Source organism: Mustelus asterias, unplaced genomic scaffold (assembly GCF_964213995.1).
Source record: "Mustelus asterias unplaced genomic scaffold, sMusAst1.hap1.1 HAP1_SCAFFOLD_35, whole genome shotgun sequence".
NCBI classification, from domain to species: domain Eukaryota; kingdom Metazoa; phylum Chordata; class Chondrichthyes; order Carcharhiniformes; family Triakidae; genus Mustelus; species Mustelus asterias.
The window spans coordinates 4,351,293-4,364,999 of NW_027590117.1; the positions used below are offsets into that span (position 1 = coordinate 4,351,293).

The following is a 13,707-nucleotide window of genomic DNA, read 5'->3' on the forward strand; positions in this document are numbered from 1 at the left end:
GCTGCAGTGCATCTTGTAGGTGGGGCACACTGCTGCCATTGTGTGTCGGTAGTGGAGGGAGTGAACTTTTATGCATAAGAAGCGAATGAAGTGGGATGCTTTGTGCTGGATAGTGCCAAACGTCTGGAGTGCTGTTCAAGTTTCATTCACCCAGGAAACCAGGTGCTCCGGTTTCCTCCCAAAAGATGAGCAGGTTGGTGGATTGGCCATGCTAGATTGCCCCTTGGTCCCCAAGGTGTTTGTATAGGCAGGTGAGTGTGGTGCATGCGTGGCGCCGCGGGGAAAGGTCCTGTGTGCGATTCTCTGTCGGAGAGTCGGTACAGACTCGATGAGCAGAACGGTCTCCTTCAGCACTGTCGGGATTGTATGATTCTAAGGTCATTTGACTGTGTTAGAAATTCTCTGTGGGGAAAAAAAATGGAAAGCTGTGTTTGTAGAACTTACACCATTGGGTTTATTGCAAAGTAAATGTTTTTTTTATTGCAGCATGATGAAAATACTTGGATCTTGTAAATAAACATTCGGGATATTCGTGGGGAGTCTCGAAATATGCTTTTGTTTCATCTTTGTCGATCATCCACTGTGAAGGGGAGATAATATTACCGAGGAAGAAAACGGCATTGTGACTTGCACAATTGCAAATATCACGTAAAAGAAATCCAGGCTTAACTGGGATTTGAAGGCCAGACCACCTGTGTACGAGAAACGCGCTTTCAGCAACTAAACTACACAGGCTCTCTGTAAGGTCAAATGCTGAAAAAACGTTCTCGATCTTGTGGTATTTGTGAAAAAAATTGATACTAACAGTGCATATGCACACTGATTTGAAACCAGGATATGCCTGCAGGCGCTTTAACCAACTTTGCCACAGAGCCTGACATTGCGACCCGTGGTACAGCGGAATGCTAGAAATATGTTCTAGATCTGGTGGTATTTGTGAAAAAAGAGAGACGACCAGTACTGGAAAGTATCCGGGAAAATAGAGATAGTTCACATTTCAGATGCGGACCTTACACGGGAACGGCCGTTTCTCTCTCCACAGATGCGATGTGATCTCGGATAGATTATTAAAAGAAAAATAATTGAATCCTACAGTGGCCCATCGAAACTGCACCGATTTCCCTGCAAACCTTTCAAATCCGCCTTTCCCCGACATTGATCAAGCACATCAGCGGGAATCGCACACATGACTCAGTGAAACTCTTCCGCTAAACATTGAGCGGTTTATCGTGAGCTGGTTCTATTTACTGATTTCAGACACACATTTAGTATAAAAGTAGCCGTGTTCGGGGTGTGATTCATGCACACAGTTTTCTGCTCTGAAGGCAGACAGGCCCCTTCTGTGGCGCGAGATGACTTTCATTAAATACTTCATTCATACGAGATATGTTTGTCGCCGACCCGGGAAGAATATATTCTCCAAATTAATCACCTTTGAGTAATTGGCGATGAATTCATTCTGGAGCCACTGCAGTTCATGTTGTGCGTGTGCGCACACACTGCTGTTCGGGAGGGATTTCTCGGATTGTGAACCATCGGAACGGCAATATGTTTCCAAGTCAGGATGATGTGCGTCTCGGAGTGGAACTTCGAGGTCGTCGTTGTTTCTCTGCATCTGCTTGCCTTGTGTTGCAAGGTGAGAGATTTGCCTGGGTTCGGATGGTGCCTCGCGAAGAAACAAATCGTGAACGCAGCGCCTTAGACCGCTCGGCCACCCAGACTATCGGCCAAAGTGTAAAATCTCTGCACAAATCGATTTGAATTCCATCTTTATTGTTATGACATTTAAAACTCTGTTTCCCCATTGACTGATTGACGGTAAACTGATCACTTATTTTAAGGTTCACGGACCAAGGTGAAGGTAAGACTCAGAGTTCCACAGGTTTAAGGGCTGAATAGTCCAGCACCATTCCATATTCTTCATCCAAATGAGAAATTCGAGCTGGCAATCGATTCAAATCAGGACACTAGCTTTGGGTAGAGGTTTGCCACCATGAAAACATGTGGTTTCAGAAGCTCCAAAACAGACGTCAGCTTCATTTGCGGCATTAGTGGCAGATTTTACCTTTCCAGAATCGGTCGTTCCGCCATGAAAATTAGTGCCGGGCGAGGTGGAATGGTCATGTTAAATTGTCCATTAGTATCAAGAGTATTAGTGTGTTAAATACGTGGGGTTACTGGGATAGGGCCTGCATGGGATTGTTGTTGGCACAGGCTCGAAGGGTCGAATGGCTTTCTGTACTGTAGATTTTCTGTGAAGTTCGGGGCCGCAATTTCACTTCTCTGAGAATATTGATGACTGTTCTCTGATTGCATTACAACTTCTAACCAGTTAATGCCTGTTTAAGAATTGGCCTTGAATAGGGCTGACATTGAAACGGTTCATATTGAATTAGTTACAGCAAATTGATTATTTAAAAGGTGTTAATACAATGCTTTTAGAGACTGTCATAGATTTGTTCAGTAATTTTACGAATCTATTTGGAGCGGGTGCAGTTGGTCAGGATATTGCTTGGCCAGCTCCGCGGCAACAGTAGCTCCATTCCTGTCCAGATGTCTTGACGCAAACAGTAAATCCAATTTATTATTCACTGCTGCCATCTCTGGCTGAACGCGAGTTGTGCAACAAGGTCGCGATTCATTCAGAACCCTTTTGGATTGGAGTGAAATCACATCAACATGGTTCTTACCGACTAAAATGACTGCAAAACATGATATTAATCAAATTCCATGTTCCAGAGATCTGCTTTCTGATTGGGCGATCCTGCTCACCCCGATCTATGGAAAATATAAGACTCCCAGAAATGCAATGTCGGCTATTGGATTCCATAATCTCTGATTTCTATGCCACTTCGTTGCTTGTTTGTTCATTCCGTAAAAACAGAGGGAGTGGCAGAGTCAGGTGAGCGATGGTGGTGCAGTGGTGACTGTGCGAGCATTTGACCGAGTGCCAGTTCCTGACCATCACAGTGGTGACTCATTTAATGAGCAATCGCATTCAGAACAGAAGCGGGTCACTCCTAAAACTAAATTCACTGAATATCCTTAGTATCAATGAATTACGAACGGAAAATCCAGCTTCAATTTGCTTCAATGTTTCAATGCAACAACAGGCCTCAATCCATGAGTTCTCAGTCAGAAACAACAGTAAAAAAGGTAAGTTAAACAGTCCGGAAATACGATGCAAGCCAAGTTCAGTTTCCAAACTGTGCTATGGACACGCCTGGTGTGTGATGAAATCAGCAACTCAGGTAGTTCTGTAATTATATCTAATGGAAATGACGAGCCCTGAAGTAGAGCAAGTGATAGTGATATAGTGGTGAGCAGAGCTCCCTTCCAAACAGTTGACCCGTGTTCGATTCCCGTCTTTTGATTTGATCATTTATTTAGAACTTTATCCACTGTCTCTTGCGTTTCAAAGCATGTGGGCACAAACAGTTCGAACGCAATATTTGCCGCTCATGAAATGAAATTGATTTAAATGTTTCAATTTTATTTTTTTCGGACGTTAAATTCGGCTTCAATTTCTATATACCGAAAAAAAATATTGAAATGAACTAAAAGTCTCTCAACTAATAAATTAATTCTCAATCAAAGAACAAAGAACAAAGAACAGTACAGCACAGGAAACAGGCCCTTCGGCCATCCAAGCCTGTGCCGCTCCTTGGTCCAACTCGACCAATCGTTTGTATCCCTCCATTCCCAGGCTGCTCATGTGACTATCCAGGTAAGTCTTAAACGATATCAGCGTGCCTGCCTCCACCACCCTACTTGGCAGCGCATTCCAGGCCCCCACCACACTCTGTGTAAAAAACATCCCTCTGATATCTGAGTTATACTTCGCCCCTCTCACCCTGGGCCCGTGACCCCTCGTGAACGTCACTTCTGATCTGGGAAAAAGCTTCCCACCATTCATCCTATCTATCCCCTTCATAATCTTGTACACCTCTATTAGATCTCCCCTCATTCTCCGTCTTTCCAGGGAGAACAACCCCAGTTTACCCAATCTCTCCTCATAGCTAAGACCCTCCATACCAGGCAACATCCTGGTAAACCTTCTCTGCACTCTCTCTAACGCCTCCACGTCCTTCTGGTAGTGCGGCGACCAGAACTGGACGCAGTACTCCAAATGTGGCCTAACCAGCGTTCTATACAGCTGCATCATCAGTGGAGGCTTTTATACTCTATACCCCGTCCTATTAGGGCAAGCATACCATATGCCTTCTTCACCACCTTCTCCACCTGTGTTGCCACCTTCAAGGATTTGTGGACTTGCACACCTAGGTCCCTCTGTGTTTCTATACTCCCGATGACTCTGCCATTTATTGCATAACTCATCCCTACATTATTTCTTCCAAAATGCATCACTTCGCATTTATCCGGATTAAACTCCATCTGCCACCTCTCCGCCCAATTTTCCAGCCTATCTATATCCTGCTGTATTGTCCGACAATGCTCTTCGCTATCCGCAAGTCCAGCCATCTTCGTGTCATCCGCAAACTTGCTGATTACACCATTTACACCTTCTTCCAAATCATTTATATACGTCACAAATAGCAGAGGTCCCAGTACAGAGCCCTGCGGAACACGACTGGTCACCGACCTCCAGCCGGAAAAAGATCCTTCGACCACTACCCTCTGTCTCCTATGGCCAAGCCAGTTCTCCACCCATCTAGCCACTTCTCCTTGTATCCCATGAGCCTTAACCTTCTTAACCAACCTGCCATGTGGGACTTTCAAAGAAAATGATACCAAAAAGAGGGAGACGAACAGATTTCAGCTCACACACTGCTCTGCATAATCTAGCTGCTTATTGAAGTTACTACAAATATTTCTGAGGTGGGTAAATCATTCTAACAGCCAAACCTCTGTCGTGGCCGAGCAGTTAAGGTGTTGATCTCGACACCCAGTATGGATTCCACGCGCAGGGCAGAAACGTGTTCGCAGTGGTTCCCTTTGAAATGTTTAATTAGTTCTTCCAGGGCAGCCCATGAGAATGAATCGTAATTTTCAGTGGTCTTTTTTCTATAAAGATCTGGATCTGTGCTGTGGGCCGGGAGCAGGAAGTTGGTATTGCAATGGACACCAGTGTGTTCTGACCTAGCATCTACAAGATGGGCCGAATGGCTTCTGTGCTGTAAATTCCATGAGAAAAATCATGGCGTGAGAGGAAAGAAACATAGCAGCAAAAGGGCAAAACATGGTCTCATGTCAGAGTAAGATTCTTATGTAATGGCACATAAAACATAAGAAAAGCAAGTCACCAGAATACGTTGAATGAATGAGAATTTCAAAATGCTGCTTCGATTATATGATATCGTGTTCATTCAAACAAATTGCAACAAGCTGGGCGTCCGCTAGTCCTGGTGAGAACAGTTTGGGAATGGAAGGAGCAGGTGAAACGGAGGGAGGAATAGTCATTGGAACGTTAGTGAAAGATGTTTTTGAGAACAATAAGACATCAATGGAAATTCCAAGTTAGAATTGATTTCAAAATTTCTGGATTAAGTGGTCACTTTGTCAAGGATTCTAAACACGAGCGATAAATTGGTGGAATATATTCAGAGATTAGAGAATTTTGCAAACAAATCGATGTTTCTTTTAAAAATCGTCCAATAATTGCGGCCAGCACTAATATTTGCGGACGTGGAGTGAATTCTTCCATGGCAGCTGGTGAAATTTAAATTCACTGATTTGATCAATCTGGAATTGAAAAACTGGTCTCAGTAACGGCCGCCTTGAAACTACCGTCGATTGTTATAAAACTTCATCTGGTTCACCAGTGCACTTTAGATAAATAAGTCTGCCCGCCTTGCCTGGTCTGGCGTACATCTGTCTCCAGACACAGAGGAATGTGGGTGACTCTTACTTGCCCTCTGAAATGGCCGAGTAAGCCACTCTCAGTTGAAGGGCAATTCGGGAAAGGCAACAAATGTTGGTCCTGCAGGTGACACCCATAGCCCATAAAAAGTAGTGTCATTGAGAACAAAGGAAAGACCTGGTAAAGTTTTGACTGCTTGCATCTTTCTTTTCTTATAATGACAAGGCTGAGGGGTGGCCTGATGCTGGGCTTTAAATTATTGGAAGATTTTGAAAAAAATCATTTCGATAAAATGGACCAGAGAAGGGCAGAGAATAATGTATCTTACCCTCTCATACGTGTCGTTGATAGTTGGTATATACCTGGACTGCGTGAGGACGGATAATGGAACACATCACACCAACAATTCTGATCTATTTCCCTATTCGCTCAACAGATGATCTGCTCGCACTCGTGTTGATGTGGAAGTGCCGGCGTTGAAAAGGTGGACACAATAAGAATTCTCACAACACCAGGTTAAAGCTGGAATCACGAGCTTTAGGAGAGCTGCTCTTTCATCAGATGAGTTGAGGGAGGTTGACAAACACGACATCGATAGACACAAACACAATAGGACGATAATTACAGATTGGAGTGTGAATAATGGTTAGAATGCGAGACTTTTCAGGGAATCAATTCGTTAAAGACATAGAGAGCAAGGGTGGAGAGAGGGATAATCACCGGTTAAAGAGGTGTGAATTCTCTCAGATCAGGAGAGTATGAAGGATTTTTCAAATTCAGAGTGTATGGTGAGGGTTGTGTGTCCTGTGGCTTGAACCCACGATCCCAGTTGAGGCTTTGCTCATGCATGTGGAACTTGCCTGTCTGTTTCTGCTCGGCGATTCTGCTTTGTCGTGTGTCCTGAAGACAACCGAAGATCGGAGGCTCAGTGCCCTTGACTGCGGAAGTGGTGCCCGATTGGAAGACAATACTGCAGCTTGGTGAGGCCGCACGCACTTTCCGATGGTCTAGTGATTAGGATTCGGCACTTTCACCGCCGTGGCCTGTGTTCGATTCCCAGTCAGGCAAGTTACTTTCCATTCCCAAAACAAAGGAACTTCTTCCCAAAAGAAATTAGGCATGTCAGCTATGACTCTCACCAACGTTTACAGATGCAACAAAGAAGCATTCTTTCTGATTCTATCACAGTTTGGTACGGATCCTGCTCTGCCGAATGCCGCAAGGAACTACAACATGTTATAAATGTAGCCCAATCCATCACGCAAAACAACCTCCCATCAATTGACTCTGTCGACACTTATCGCTGCCTCGGCAAAACAGCCAACATAATTAAGGACCCCACGCACCTCGGACATTCTTTCTTCCACCTTCTTCAGTCGGGAAAAAAGATACCTAAGCCAGCGGTCACGTCCCAACCGACTCAAGAACAGCTTCTTCCCTGCTGCTGTCAGATTTCTGAATGGACTTGCCTTGCATTAAGTTGATCTTTCTCTACACCCTATCTATGACTGTAACACTACATTCTGCACTCTCTCGTTTCCTTCCCTATGAACGGAATGTTTTGTCTGTAGAGCGCACAAGAAGCAATAATTTTCACTGTATGGCTGATACATGTGACAAAAATAAATCAAATCAAATCAATTCAAATGAAACAACTGATCAGATCACATCAGACTCTGGCGAAAAGCTTGCGTTTGCGCTGCAGGGATTATGTGGTTCTATGTTGCAGACACTGCTTGGAAATCTGTTTTGTTTTCGAATCCGTGGCCGAACCATGGACAGTAGAGCTTTATTTGAGCTTCTTAAAATTATCATCGGAGACACAGAATAATTAATTACAACTTCATGAGTTCAGAATCGGGTTGGAAACTTGATTCATTTTCCAGTGGCTCACAGAGATATGCCCTGATAAGATTTTAACTGAGGCAGCTTTGAACAAATGAAACAATATCAAACAACTGATGAGACGGTAAAAGCCACAGAAATAATCTTTCCACGATTATGTGAGATTGGGGATGATAATTTCCGTTTTTGCTCAATCCGCACCTACCTCGGGCAAGACAGAAGACAATAGAATTAAAGAAAAGCATCTGAGCTGTAAAGCACTTTGTAAGTTCCAGCGGGTTGGAGAAAAAGACGTTTTTAGAGATAAAAGCAAAATACTTCCGATGCTGGAATCTGAAACAACAAATATCTCAGCATGTCTGACAGCATCTGTGGAGAGAGACCAGCTGAGATTGTCCAGCATGTTCAAGTTTCAAGACACGCCGTCTTTCCTCCAGAATTAATAAGAACATGCAGTTTGAAATGAACGGCAAACGCGCCTTTCTGTCTCCACCTGATTCTTGTTTTTTTCATGCATCCATCTCATTCTCTTTCCTGGTAATCCAAAAGTCGGTTGGTTAAAACCGCTGTTTGCTGCATTAAATGGTCCTCCGAATTGCGGAAAAGAACTGATCTCGTCAGAACTCAGTTGTCGCTCTGAAAGTGTAAGTGGCAAGTGTACAATGCGCAAATCATCATTTCCTCGTTAGTATAGTGGTTAGTATCCCCGCCTGTCACGCGGGAGACCGGGGTTCAATTCCCCGACGAGGAGTTTATCGCATTTTTGTTATGTCAAGTTGTTGTTGAACAACCTGTGTTGCTCTCTGGCTTTGAAAATAGAAAATAAAGACTGTCAAGGAAAGAAGCACTCAAAAATGCAAATCCTTACATTTTTACGGACACGTTTCGTGACCTGAGATCAACGTTCGTTCAATTCATCGGCATTTTGGCTCACATTTGATGTAGCGATGCCAATGTTTGGGTGGGGTCCTTGAAGGTGGCAGATCATCTTGAGAGAGCAGTTAATGAAGCAAATATTTTCCTAAGTTGTCTGAATAGTCGATTGGATACATGCATATGGAGGTCATGTTGAGCTTTTAAATACCCCAGATAGGCCTCATCTTGAGTACTGCAACCGCTTCTGGGCACCACATTTGACGAAGGTTGTGAAGGCATTGGAGAAGGTATTTGGACACAGCGTTTGATAGGCTTGAGGGGTGAATAGTCCAGCACCATTCAATATACCCACCTTTATAATCCCATGAGAAACTCGAGCTCGCAATTTCAGCAGTTGTTTGAAAAAAAGTTCCATCACCGAATGTAGACAGGCAGGAGGAGATACCTGTACCTCAATGATCAGACAACGTGGGAAATGACTTTTGTGTTCCGATGGTCAGTGTTCTGTGTGAAGCTGGGAGGGGTTTGACTTTTCCAATTAATTTGTAACCCTTCAGTTAGTTCTTTATGGAGCTGTTTCAAGGGGCGTTTCCGAGTCAGGAATGTTGGAAATGATCTTTAGTTTTCTGAATGTTACAAACCAAAGTCTCATCTGCTTCTCAGGAGGAATGCTCAGTGAGCTTGGGCCGGTCGGATAATTTCCTGTCCTTCCTTTGATTATCTCCAGGCTTGTGGGTAAGGTGCTTGTTGACAGGTGCAGTATTGCAGTGAGGAAAATGAAAAAGAGAATGGGACAAAGTCACAAACTTGTTTGGCTGCAGGTTTTACTGAATGGAGTTTGTGTTTTTCACTTGGTGAGGGTCATTGACTGCATGTGATTGTGGAGTAGGCAGAGGATGGTGACACATGTCAGTGAACAGCCAAGTCTGAGGATAATAGCGAGAGTCATGCAATGCAGAAGAGGCGCCTCAACTCATCAAGCCTGCACCGAGAAACCTACATTAAATCTACACCAATCCTACTTTCCAATACGTGGCCCATAGTCCTGAAAATTATGACATTTCAAGTGTTCATCCACATACTTTGTAAACTTAGTGACATTTTCCTGCCTCGACTATCTTCCCAGGCATCGCAATCCAGACTCTCACCAAGCATTGGATGAAAAAAATGTGTCCCTCAAATCCCATCTAAACCTCCTGTCCCTCAACTTAAAATACTACCCCTTGTTATCAAAACTGAAATTGAGAGGAACAGCTGCTTCCTATCCACCTTGTCCATAACCCTCATAATCTTATACACCTCAATCAAGTCTCCCCTCAGCCTTCCCTGCTCTAAAGAAAGCAACCCGAGCCTAAATAGTTTCTCTTCCAGTCAACATCCAGGTGAATGGCCTCTTCACCCTCTCCAGTGCAATCATATGCTTCCTATAGTGATTTGACCAGAACTGCAATCAGTACTTCAATTGTGGCCTCAGCAAATTTTTGTACAGCTCCAACATTGCCTTGCTGCTCTTGTAATCATACACTAATGCTCCATTCCTCACGCTCCATGTATCTTCACAACTCTCAGAGTAAAAGGCTATTTCGATGTCGAAAAATATTACGTACATTGCTGGAGCATTCCCTTGTATTTTCTGGGACCTGGGAATCTGTCGATCATCTTCGAATCGAATGAAAAATAACATTGTCACTGTACTTACTCACACGATGCTAACGTCAGCGGCAGTATCCATCAGTTGACCGCGTGGCCTAATGGATAAGGCGTCTGACTTCGGTATTTCTCATGGTGGCATCAGAAGATTGCAGGTTCGAATCCTGTCGCGGTTGCTTTATATAGAAATCTGGTGCATCTTCCTGGCAACGTCGTTCTTTCGTGTCAGATGAAGTCCACTTTTGCTTCCGAACATTGCAGCGCTCTTTCTCAGAATACATTTCCTTGTTATCTTGTCAATTAAATTCAGACTCATGCTAATAATTTTACCTCCGAACAATTCCACAGTATCTGTTTGAATTGGATAAATTATTGATTTTCTCAACGAGAAGCAAATGCTTTGTTTCAATCGGTTCAATGAAATTCTGTGGAGGGAATTCCAATCTGCTCGGAAGAGGTTTAATAATGAGCTGAATGAACTGATTTTGTTTACAGGGATGAAAGATCATGCCACTGGGCTGGTAATCCAGAGACCCGTACTAACTTTTGGGGACACGGAGTAAATCCCAACAAATTTAAATTCCCTGATTTAATACAGAGAAACATGGATAGAAAACAGAAACAGGAGTAGGCCATTCAGCCAATCTCAGTCTGGAACTGAAAGCAAGTCTCTGTAATGGCGGCCTTGAAAGTCCCGACGGCTGCTTCTCCACAGAAAACATCTTCACAGAACAACAGAGAACATTTCACACAACAGGAAACCTTTACATGAGAGGGAAAACTTCTGCTCAATACGGATCGCATTTACACAACCGGGAACACGCCTACACAACAGGGAAGAATGTGATACAACCACAGTGAAGATCCCAGTTCCACAACAGAGAGAACAGCTACACAGGAGAGAGCACAGTTACGCAAAAGGAAATGCATTTCAAAACAGGGCCTATCTTTGTGGAACAAAAAACCCCGTTTCATACATAATCAGTTTTTCCATCTCAGTAGCTTGCTGGTTTGCTCGGAATATTTTCTGTCTGTCATTGTGTGTGTGTCCTGACAGTCTCTTACTGAGTTTCTGTGTGTCTTTCTCTGTCTGTTACAGTCGGCGTGATGTTACGTGTTATTGTCCAGCCAGGGTGATCCGCCCAACACGTGAATCTTATTTGAAATAAAAATACAATGAATAGTTTCCTCTCTCCCACGCAGCAGGAATAGGCAGGACGCGGGTGACATTCCGGAGCAGACTGGCAAAGCGGAAGGGCGCTGGACCTATAACCCAGCGGTCGCTGGATTGAAACCATCCTCTTGCTGTCATATTCTCGCTCACATCAAATAGAAACATTCGGCTGCTGCCCAATTTCCTCAACCGCTTGGTCGAAAACAGATTGTGAGAAATGAAATTCAGTCTCATTATCCTTACTCTTTGCCTCATGTGGCGGCACGATAGCGCAGTGGTTAGCACTGCTGCTTCACAGCTCCAGCGTCCCGGGTTCGATTCCCGGCTCGGGTCACTGTCTGTGTGGAGTTTGTACATTCTCCTCGTGTCTGCGTGGGTTTCCTCCCACAGTCCAAAGATGTGCGGGTTAGGTTGATTGGCCAGGTTAAAAATTGCTCATTAGAATACTAACATGCGTAGGTTAGAGGGATTAGCGGGTAAATATGTGGGGGTAGGGCCTGGGTGGGATTGTGGTCGGTGCAGACTCGATGGGCCGAATGGCCTCCTTCTGCACTGTAGGGTTTTTATGTGGGCGGTACGGTAGCACAGTGGTTAGCACTGCTGCTTCCCAGCTCCTGGGATCTGGGTTCAATTCGCGGCTTGGGTCACTGTCTGCCTGGAGTTTGCACATTCTTCTCGTGTCTAGCGTGCGTTTCCTCCCACAGTCCAAAGATGTGCGCGTTAGGTTGATTGGCCGTGCTAAAATTGTCCCTCAATGTCCTGAGATGCTTCGCTTAGAGGGGTTTGCGGGTAAAAAATTAGTGATATGGGGGTAGGGCCTGGGTGGGATTGTGGTCGGTGCAGACTCGATGGCCTCAAATGGCTTCTTTCTGCACCGTAGGGTTTCTTTCTTTCTTTCTTTCTTTCTATGTGGCTGGACAGCTTATTCAGCCAAAAGCTCGCTGCAATTCTTGTATCGATTGGGATTTTTCATGAAGGCCACGGCTTCTCAGCCTTGCTCCTCGCCTGAGGTGTTACTCCTTCGTTTAAATCACCACCAGTTAGCTATCCCCTTTCATGACACCGAGAAACATTTGGAACTGTGTACCTTGCCTTAACTTTACAAGCAATGTACGAATCAAATCCCTGACACGTTGTTCAAATGTAAAAGTGTGCAAACAAGTACTGAGCATGCGAACCGGAAGTATCCCTAAAATTTCATTCCTATCACAGTTTTGAGGTTTTTCATTTCTGGAACAATCAACAAATGCAAAATCCAAAGGCTGATGCAGAAAAGCTCCACGAGCCTGACGTGATTTGAACCCACAACCATTCTGACATCGAGTTAGACGCGCGCTACCGTTGCACCACAAGCTCACAGCATTTGGCGATATTTTACATCTGGTGAGTTCGGTGAGGGACAGGGACCAGAGAAGGGAACTGCCTCCCTCTATACTTTATCGGGATTCACATCGAATGAAAGAGTAAGAGCGAACCAAAATTAATGGGAACGTACAGAAACAACATGATCCTGCAGGAGAAATGTGTTCTTTGTCCCATGTGTTAAAATCACAAGAGGTGATCAGAAAGGTTACCATTGTATGATGAGATGGCCGAGTGGTTAAGGCGATGGACTGCTAACCTATTGTGCTCTACACGCGTGGGTTCGAGTTCCTTCCTCGTTGATGATCCATTTTCCCTGCCCCTTTATTGAGGGTAAACTGATGTTTCGTTGTTATTTTGAGATTCACAGAAACAAGATGAAGTTTGGACACAAGATGAAGTTTGGACAGGCTTGAGGGGTGAATATTCAAACACAAATCCATATTCCAGATCCGAATCCATGATCTGGAGGTTGACTCCTATCTTGGCTGAACCCACTCCCTGATTGCCGAGTAAAATGCTCAGCCCAGAGTTCAAATAAACATTCTCACGCGTTCCCTTAAAGGTCACTGTCTAAACAGACGAACCCATGGCACCATGGCTGGGCACCAGAACATCTCGTGCGGACAGCGAATAAGCCAGTCAAACCTGAAATATGATTAAGTGTTCGAAACGTTCCTTCCACCCGAAGCTTTAACTGATCACAAGGTTCAATTATTCCCTCGAAATATGGCTGCATCATTAGTCAGAGATAATAGTCTTTTGACCGCGGTGCCTCGCAGTAAACTGCTTTTAGCCAAAGTGAACAATCGTCCTTAAAAGCAATAATAATCCGTTCAAAATATCAGCATATGTGTTGAACAGTCATAATCGCTCGTTTGACTCAATTACTGAATCTCATATGTGTAACTTGCTCCTTGTTAGCTCATAAACGTATTTTTTAAAAAGTCATTTAACTGAATGCTGCTAGTTCCACCAG

The 13,707-nt window shown here is 44.2% G+C and overlaps 1 protein-coding gene and 2 non-coding genes across 3 annotated transcripts in view; 2 read left to right on the forward strand and 1 right to left on the reverse strand.

Annotated features, from left to right (window-relative positions):
* LOC144482285 (uncharacterized) overlaps positions 1–13,707 on the reverse strand; it is an 872,976-nt gene that overhangs the window by 280,770 nt on the left and 578,499 nt on the right. The gene's annotated exons all lie outside the window — the stretch shown is intronic.
* On the forward strand, positions 8,346–8,417 carry trnad-guc (transfer RNA aspartic acid (anticodon GUC)). The gene has a single exon. It is a non-coding gene; the product is annotated as a tRNA-Asp (tRNA).
* Positions 10,280–10,368, forward strand: trnar-ucg (transfer RNA arginine (anticodon UCG)). The gene is given in 2 exon segments: positions 10,280–10,316; positions 10,333–10,368. It is a non-coding gene; the product is annotated as a tRNA-Arg (tRNA).